The following is a 9,819-nucleotide window of genomic DNA, read 5'->3' on the forward strand; positions in this document are numbered from 1 at the left end:
TCCTTGAAAAGCAAAAGACAAACTCCTTCATTGGTATGCAATCCCCTCCCCCACCCCCACCCCAAGGATACTCCACTCTGCAATCCTCATTCCGGACTCTTATGTCCAAGTCTTATAGATGACTACCTTTGAGCAGTAGTATCTTTGTGAAAGCAGATTTATTCTTTTTTATGCATGTATGAATGTTTTACTTGACTATTTTTGTATTTATGTGAATGGGTGTGTCAGAGGTAGTGCGATTGGCACAGGATAGTTCAGGGTTTAGGGCTGTTGTACATAGGGTTGCTATGAGTCTCAAGCGACTTGATGGCATATGACAACAACAACAGCAATAGTAGGACCCTGAGACAGTCATCAGAACCGAGCAAGGAAACATGTCATGGTTCAAAATTGTGAAGGTTGTGCACCAAAGATGTGTCCTATCTCCATATCTTTTCAGTCTATATGCAGAACAGATAATCTAGGAGACTGGGCTCTATGAGGAGAAGTGTGACATCAGGATTGGAGGTAGACTCATCAATAATCTGCATTATGCAGATGACACAACCCTGCTTCCTGAAACTGAGGAGGGCCTGAAGCGCTTGCTCGAGAAGGTCAAGGACTGAAGCCTTCAATATGGATTGAAGCTCAACATCAAGAAAACAAAGATTCTCACCACAGGGCCGATAGGCAGCATCACGATAGATGGTGAAGAAATTGAGATTCTTGACAGCTTCAGTTTGTTTGGCTCTACAGTCAATACTCTTGGTACCAGCAGCCAGGAAATTAAAAGACCAATTGCACTGGGAAAGTTTGCTGTCAGAGACCTCTCCAAAGTACTGAAAAGCAATGATGTCAGTCTGGAGACTAAGATGACCCTGATACGGGCCATGGTTTTCGCAATTACTTGCTATGCATCAGAGAGCTGGACAATAACTAGCGATGATAGAAGGAGAATTGATGCCTCTAAACTGTGGTGTTGGAGAAGAGTATTGCATACACTATGGACTGCTAGAATAACAAACAGTTTGTCCTAGAAAGGGTGAAGCCAGGCTGCTCCTTAAAGGCAAGGTTTCTGAAGCTTCCTCTGACATATTTTGGACATGTTGCAAGGTGGGATCAATTCTTGGAGATGGATGTCATGCTTGGGAGGGTGGAGGGACAGTGCAGGAGAGAAAGAGACCCTTGATGAGACAGATTGATTCAGTTACTGGGGTAATGGAGATAGGTGTGTCAGAGACATTAAGATAGGCAAGGGATAGAGCAGAGTTTAGGGCTGTTGTACATAGGATCGCTATGAGTCAGAGGCAACTCCATGGCACATAACAATAAACAACAAACATTTTTGTAAAGCTTTTTGTTCAGTTGTTCTTATAAGGACAACTACACAAATATGTTATTAAAAATAATAGCAAAATGTATCATATGAAATATTTTTAAAATTTTAAATGAGGTACATCTCTGTCTTTCAAAGACCTTTAAAATTCTTACTACTGGAGAAGGGAGAGTGAGGGGTTAAAATGTGCAATAATGAATGAATGAATAAAAATCTTTCTCTGTAAATGTTAAACTCAAAAAATAAAATTTTATTTTAAAAAATACCATTTAAAAAAATAGAACAAGATAGTGGACAGAGACATGCCAGAAATACAAATAAATTATTACTACATAATTGGAAATGAAAGAAATGATGGTTGAATTTTCTTACCTAGTAAATGTGATCTCTTTTGAATTTGTCTATTGCTGAAATAATTTCAAAAATTTTTTAAGACATTGTATTTCAAGTATTTACTAAGTTATGGCAGGATTCTCTTTTCCCCAGTATTAATCTAAGGGGTGGGAGAAATGTTTGAGGCCTCCAGATTGCTCTATTAATTGTTAAACCTTAGGTGATGTGCCCAGGGCCTCCTACGGGAAGTAGCACGATTGAACCATTTTGTTTATTCATTTCCTCAGCCTTAAATTAGACAAAAATTAACAATTTCTGTTCTTTAAAAATGAAGAATAATTGAAGTACAGAAAGAAAGCTTGGAATTCATGTCTGTTATAAAAAGAACTATTACTTCTCCTTGGGAAAGTATAAAGATTTCCAAATATTAGAATGAATATAAATAAGCAGAGATTATATCAATGAATGTGCAATGACTTTTGAAAAGAGAGGACTGTAATCTGATTATCTCTCCAGTTCCTTGGTGGTGTTTCATTTCTCAGAAATCATTTCAAAATAGGCGAGAGTTGGGGATAAGAGGCTACAGTGCTTTAAAATCACCTGGAATGTGCTCCACACTAAAAATTGCTAATGAATATTTTATTTGTTGACCTTGTCCACGTTCTTTTAGCTACTTTACACCTTTGCTTAGTGTCTTTCTTTACCTATTCCCCAACAAAGAGAGCCATACACTGATCTTTCCATTTAACTCACTCCTTCTAATGTCTCTCCTAATTTGCCATCCTCATATCTTTCCTTTCCCAATCTGGACTACATAAAGTTTTTGGTGGTGTTTAGTTGCTTGATGTCTAATAGATTCTGACCCAGGCCGACTCCATGAGTATGAATTAGAACTATTCTATAAGGTTCTCAGAATTGTGACCTTTATAAAACAGATTGCCAGTGATTATAAAACCTCATCAACACCTCTAACTCTCGTTCCTCGGATTTTTTCTATTGATCCATTCAACAAATATTTATTGTATCTGTTTGTGTCAGGCCTCTGTTCCTGGTTCTAGAGATAAGATAGAAAATAGAGCAGCTAGCTAGCATGGAGTTGGTATTCTAAGGGAAAGTTAGGCAATAAACAGGTAGATAAAGAATGATATCATTTCAGAGGCATTCTGTGAATGAATTTTAAGAGTAATGAAGCAAAGAAAGTTACGGGGTGGAAATGACCTTAAAGCAGTCAAGACAGTTTCCTTTCAGGAAATGTCAGTCGAAACCTGAATAATGAGAAAAAGCTAGCTATTCAAGAGAGCAGTTCAACCAAAGAGAGGAACAAGTATGAGGGCCGTGCAGGAGAAAAACAAAAATAAAAACAAAACAAAACATCCCAACTTTGAAGAATTTAGGAAACAGGTAATTGACTCACTAATGTAGAAGTAGGGTTGCTATGAGTCATCTACGACTCAACAGCAGTTAACAACCACAACAACATAGAGAAAGCACAGTTAAATTAGTGGACAGAAAGTGATACTACCCAGCCAAAGGTGGATGATTTTAATCTGCAGCCCTTAGGCCTGGTTTTAATTGTTTTTGGTCAAACATACTTTTAAGTGGTATAGCCCTGGTCTGTCCATTTGTTATGCAGAGGTATAGCCCTGGTCTGTCCATTTGTTATGCAGAGGTAACTCGTGGTTGCTGTGATGTTGAACACTGTGACACTGATGTGTCAAATGTGATAATGGTTATCCATGGTGCATGGTATTTGGTGGAGCTTCCCAATTAAAACAAGCTTGGAAGCAGGAGAGGCATCCACTTCTGAAATAGCTTGCCACCGGAAACCCTATGAACTTAGAGTAATGATGAAAGTTGTACAAGTGTTCAGGTCTCATGTTCATACGGTCACTATGAGTCAGCTATGACTTGACACTTAACAACAACAACAACAATGTAGAAATAGTAAATGAGGCCCAGTACAAAGTGGACCAAATTGGAGAGATAGGCAACAGCCAGGTTGTATATGACCTTTTACTCATAATACAGAGTTTTTATTGTATGTGTAAGAAGTGAAAAGTGTTTTCAGAAAGGAATGTTTTACAAAAGTTTGTCTTCTTGTTGTGTCTAAGATAGCTTTTGAAGGAAAGGTACAAAGAGGTTATTCAGAAACCACTGGCATTAACCAGCCTAGACTTTTAACTGTATATAAGCAATGGAAAACCTTCAATGAGTTAGATTAACAGAGTAAATAGAGAAGAGAGAGAGGAAAACCCTCAGTGAATGAAATGACTTGCTGCAGTGGCTACGACAGTGTGCTTGAACATAATGGAGATTGTGTCAGTGGGGCAGGATAGGGCAAGATTCACATCTGTTGTTCATAGGGGTGCCTGTGAGTTAATTTGATGGATCTTTGGAGTGCTCTTTAAGTGCTCTTTGGAGGCAAGAATGATGAGGCTTCACCTCACATACTTTGGCCATGTTGTTAGTAGGTGCTTTTCCTTGAACATATTGCTGGGAAGGGTGGAGGGTTGGCAAAAAGGAAGACGTTTGACCAGGTGGACTGACATGGTGACTGCTGCAATGGACTCTTGAGTGTCAAGAAGCATGAGGATAGAACAGGGTTTAGATCTTTTGATCATAGTGTTGCCATGAGTTATACTTGACATGATTGCATATAACAATAATCATCAGGTATATCATTAGTATGAAGAATTGAGAAAACGAAAAAGGAACAAATAAAAACGTTTTTAATCTTCCATTCAGAGCAAATTAATCTTAGCTTTTTTGGAGTGAGAAGTAAGGGGATGATTTGGAATTGGTTCCAAAACTAAAGCATTTTATTTTTGCAATTCCTCTGAGAACAGTAATACAAGTAAGTTTTGTATGAATGTTGAATTACCACTGTTTTAAACTGAAAAAAAAATTACATTAACCTGAAACTACTTAATCACCACTACATCACCTGAAAACTCCAACAGGACAATTAAGAGAAAATATATATAATCCAAGTTAGTAATCACTCCTTAGTATGTGGATAAGGCTTAATGTCTATTTATTGTTAAACAAGATTGTCATATGTTAGAGAAAACTTAACACTTAGGATAAATTGAGCAGGTAAATTTAAAAGATTATTTCTATGCTTCCAATGTGGATGGAAATCCTTGAGACAACTATTAAATTACTTCATATATATCTTGTACTCATGAAGACACAATTCAGATACACAGATAAGAAACCAAAATAAATTATGTGGGAAGCAGACGTGGCATCCACTTCCTAAACAACATACCTCTGGAAACTCTATGAACTTTGATACATGTTGATAGTTATAGAAAGGCTTCAAGCCTTTTGTTCATAGGGTCACTATGAGTCATGCTTAATTGACTCAATGGCAATAAACAACAACAATAACTAGCAGGGATGATGGCAATCAACAGCTGATTCTGGATCTATTTGGAGGGAAAGGTGACAGTACTTGATGATAGATCAAATATAGTTGTTGACAGAAGAAAGGGAGGAAAGCTTATGCCTTAATTTGTGGTTAGAGTGGAAGAATGGAATTTAATATGATAAACATTAGGAAGACAAGTATGTCTTGGATGAAGTACAACCAGGGCGCCCCTTAGAGGCAAGGATGGTGAAATTTAGTTTAACATTCTTTGAGTTTGTTATCAAGAGGGGCCGTTATGTTGGGAAAGGTGGAAGGTCAGAGAAAGAGAGGAAGGCTCCCAAAAAGATAGATGAGCTCAGTGTCTGTGACAATGAAGTTGAGCACATCAGAGATTATATCGTATAGACTGAGGCTTAGATCTCTTGTTCATAGAATCACTATGAGTATAGGTGACTCAGTGGCATCTAACAACAATAGGAAGCAATAACTAAATTTGGGGACAGCTTTTATTTGCTTACTAACTGAAAGGTTGGAAGTTTGAATTTATTCACTTTTTGGGAGAAAGATAAAGCAGTCTGCTTTAAGATTTATAGCCTTAGAAATTTGATGGATAGTGTCAACATGGGTTGGAATCAACTTTACACCAGTGGGTTTAGTTTTGGTTTATTTGCTATCCAGGTGTAGATGTCATAGGGACATTAGGCTAGAGCTTAGGGGAAAGTCCAAGATAGAGGAAAAAGGTACAAATCATCAGTACACAAATGATATTTTGAACAATAGGACTTCATATTGTGAAAAAATATAATTAAAAAAATTAAACTGATAAGGGAACTCTAAATTTGACCAAATTCTGGACATTGAAAAGAATAAAAGTCATAAAAAAGTGTACAAGGAATTAAGTAGATGTTTAGACCGACAATCAAGATGAACAGATTTTGGCAGGGCAAAGGCACTATACCCCGTGACTATACATAGGTTTGACAGATAACCTTTCTATGTTCATATTAATGTATCTCTGAGTACATCCATGCTGTTGCAGAACCAACATGAAATGAAAAAAAAAAAAAGATTAAGAGCCAGAAAAGAAATTGAAAAAGGTCAGTGCAATAAGTTTGTGCTATCAAGTTGATTCCAATTCCCACTTGTCCTGTAGCATAGAGTAGTATTTCCCCTAGAGGGTTCCTTATGCTGAAACCTTTACAGGTGAAAATCACTATACCTTTTCTTCTACGGTTTGACTGACCTACCTTTTGGATAGCAGCAGAATGCTTAATCAGGGCACCTTGCAAGCAAGGCTAGGGAGGTGAATTATAGAAACCAACAGAAGAGCATTTTTAAAAGAGAAAGTCCTGTAAATTTTCATTAAAATTAGTAATAATTATAATTTTAAAAAGGATAAAATAATGGTTCCTGTTTATATTTTGTATAGTGACTGCTAAGGACATATGAGCAATCGTACTGGAATTGCATGTGATCTTTAAAAGAGCTGTTGGAGTGACCCACATTCAATATGCTTGCGTCCATTCTGATTCATAGTAAGACAGAGTAGAGCTGCTCATAGTGTTTCCAAGGCTGTAAATCTTTACAGAAGCAGATTGCTTCCTCCTTTGTAGAGTGATTGATGGAGTTGAACTGCCATCCTTTTTAATTAGTAGGTAAACACTATACCCCAGAACCACTAGGGCTCTTATTTCACTGACTTTAAAATTTTCATTGTGGTTGAGTTGGAGCCCACACATAGCTGACTCTCCAATGAGGAGATGACTCATTTTTCTCCTGTGAAGTTGCCATTGAACTTAAACTGCCAGAGAGGCACTGCCTTTGGGCTAGCAGTGCAGCTTTTTACAGATTGTGCAACCAGAGTGAAGTGAAGTGGTGGTAAGATAAAAAATGATCAGTAATTGGTAGTCTAATTAGTTGCCATCAAATAGGTTCCAACTCGGGGAGGCCCTTGTGGAATAGAATGAAATGTTTAAAAGAGTAAGAGTCACAGAGATGATTTTGTGATGGGCCATTTCATGATCATTGGTATGTTTTAATTCATTGTTGCAGCTGTTGTGGGAAGCCTTCCAATCTAGGGAGCCTTTTGTATTTCATTATTAAAGCAGACAATATTCTGTTACAATCCATAGTATTTTCTAGCTATTTTTCACAAGTAGATCATCAGGCCTTCCTACTTTGTCTTAGTCTGGAAGTTCTGAAACTTATCTAAACTTGAAATTATATGAAACTGAAACTTATCCAGCATGGGTGATCCTGCTGACAAATGGAATATTTATGGCATAACTCGCAGTATATTGTTGTTGTTGTTGTTATGTGCCATCAAGTTGCTTATGACTCATAGCAACCCTATGTTCAAGAACCCTAAACACCCTTTATACTGTGCCAACCTCGCCATCTCAAACACACTCATTCCCACCACTCCACTCGCAGAATAGATCCATCTCATCGAGGGTCTTCCTCTCCTGCGCCATCCCTCCACTCTCCCAAACATGATGTCCCTCTTCAAGGACCAGTCCCTCCTTGCAACATGCCCAAAATATGTCAGACGAAGCTTCAGAATCCTTGACTCCAAGGAGCACTCTGGCTTCACCCTCTCGAAGGACAAACCTGTTTGTTTTCCTAGCAGTCCATGGTATATTCAACACTCTTCTCCAGCACCACAGCTCAAAGACATCAATTCTCTTTCTATCATCCCTAGTCACTGTCCAACTCTCCAATGCATAGCACATAATTGAAAAGACTATAGCCCGGATCAGGCGCAACTTAGTCTCCAGCCTGATGTCGTTGCACTTCAGTACTCTGAGAGGTCCCTAACAGCTGTTTTTCCAATGCAATTCATCTTCTGATTTCCTGGCTGCTGTTACCAAGAGTGTTGACTGTGGAACCTAGTAAACTAAAACTATTAACTATCTCAATCTCTTCACCATCTATACTGATGCTGCCAATTGGTCCAGTGGTGAGAATCTTTGTTTTCTTGATATTGAGCTTCAATCCATATTGAAGGCTGCATTCCTTGACCTTCTGCAGCAAGTGCTTCAGGTCCTCCTCAGTTTCAGCAATAAGGGTTGTATCATCCACATAACTCCGGTTGTTGATGATTCTTCCACTAATCCTGATGCCACATTCCTCCTCGTACAGCCCAGCGTCTTGGATGATCTGTTCTGTATACAGATTTAAAAGGTATGGAGACAAAATACATCCCTGATGGACCTCCTTTTTGATTGTGAACTATGTAGTGTATCATAGTGACCTATATAATCTACAGCACAACAAACTGACAGACTGGGGGGGACTACAATATTAAGAATATATTCTACAGATAAATTAGCACTTAAAGAAAATAATGTAGGTTCAGGTCTGTTTGTTGCAGCTTTGCATGTGAGCAAACAATTGAAAACAGCATAAATAGTCCTCAGTAGAAAACAAGTAATATATGTATATCCATCCAGTGGGACACTATCCAACTGCCAAAGTGACTAAGATAGTTTTCTTTGTAAAAAAAAAAAATCTTCAAAATATCTTAAGCAAGAAGAAAATGTACCAATGTGCCAATGTACTTTTAATCATTAAGTAAAACAGAAAAATAATCTATTTATTTTTTTACTTGCCTATGAATAACATATCTTGGGGATTATTTTCAAAAAAGAACAAGAACTAGAGAATGGTGTTTGACTGCAGGAAAACTGGTCGCTAAGACACAGGAAAGGATCAACTCTAGTATGTTTTTATATCTTTCACTTTTGTACACAATGCATTATTTATCCAAAATGCTGAATAAGATTCCATACATAAAGCTGAAAATTGCATGTGTAATTTAAAATAGCAAGAGAGGAATTGAGTGGGAGGTAAGGACTGGTATTTTCTGTATACAGAAGCTTTAAAGAAGATTGAAAGTAGTTGTAGTGATCCACGCGGATTTTTTTTTCAGCTGTTAATGCTTTATTTCAACCAGTGAGGATGGACCAGACAGAAGGAAAAGTTGATTTAAAGAAAGACAGGAAAATGATGAGAGCATAGTCTTTTACTATAGGCCTGTTGTTGTAACCCCAAGTGTACAAAGTTGAACTGCTTCAAATATCTTTCCAGACTGTGACCTTTTGGAAGCCTTTTGAGGTGCATTTTGCAAGAAGTGGGGGATATTTGAATCATCAGTCTTTTGTCACTTAACTATTTGTGCCACCCAGGCACAAATCATTACTGTTCTTGTTGTTGTGTACCGTGGAGTCAGAGCCAACTCATAGCTGGCCCTCTAGTAGGTTTTCAGAGACTGTAAATCACATAGGAGGTGATTGGCCATTTTCTCTGCAGAGGAACTTGTAGATTCATAGCGCCTGTCTTTGCGTTGGCAGCACATCTCCTTACTACTAAGCCGCCAGAACTCCCTGATATTTACTAGGATGTGGCATTTAAGTACGAGAGAAGGAAAGCATTGGCATGACTAGAACTAGGAGCAGGGACAGTGTTTTCTTTCCCCACACCAACCCCTAGATAGGATCCTTTGGTCAGCCTCCTACATTCCTAATTCAAGTGTTGTTGCCTGGCATATTTACAAAAACCTTCCCAACTGATGTTTCTTTAAAGACAAGGTTCTCAATCTCTCTTGGAATCTCAGCTACCCATCTAATTTATTTTCCCTCTAGCTAATACATTCTTCAGGCTCCCTTGGTGGTTGATTGCAGAGTTTCCTAGTCTGCTCAAACCTTTCCCTCCCTCTGCCACCTTCACTCTTGGGATGCTGCTCTATTGTTGTTTTGTTTTCTTTTTTTCTCAAATAATATTTCTATTTTTTTAAAGA

This window comes from Elephantulus edwardii, unplaced genomic scaffold (assembly GCF_000299155.1).
Source record: "Elephantulus edwardii isolate Elephantulus edwardi_28Jun2011 unplaced genomic scaffold, EleEdw1.0 scaffold00136, whole genome shotgun sequence".
Lineage (NCBI taxonomy): Eukaryota > Metazoa > Chordata > Mammalia > Macroscelidea > Macroscelididae > Elephantulus > Elephantulus edwardii.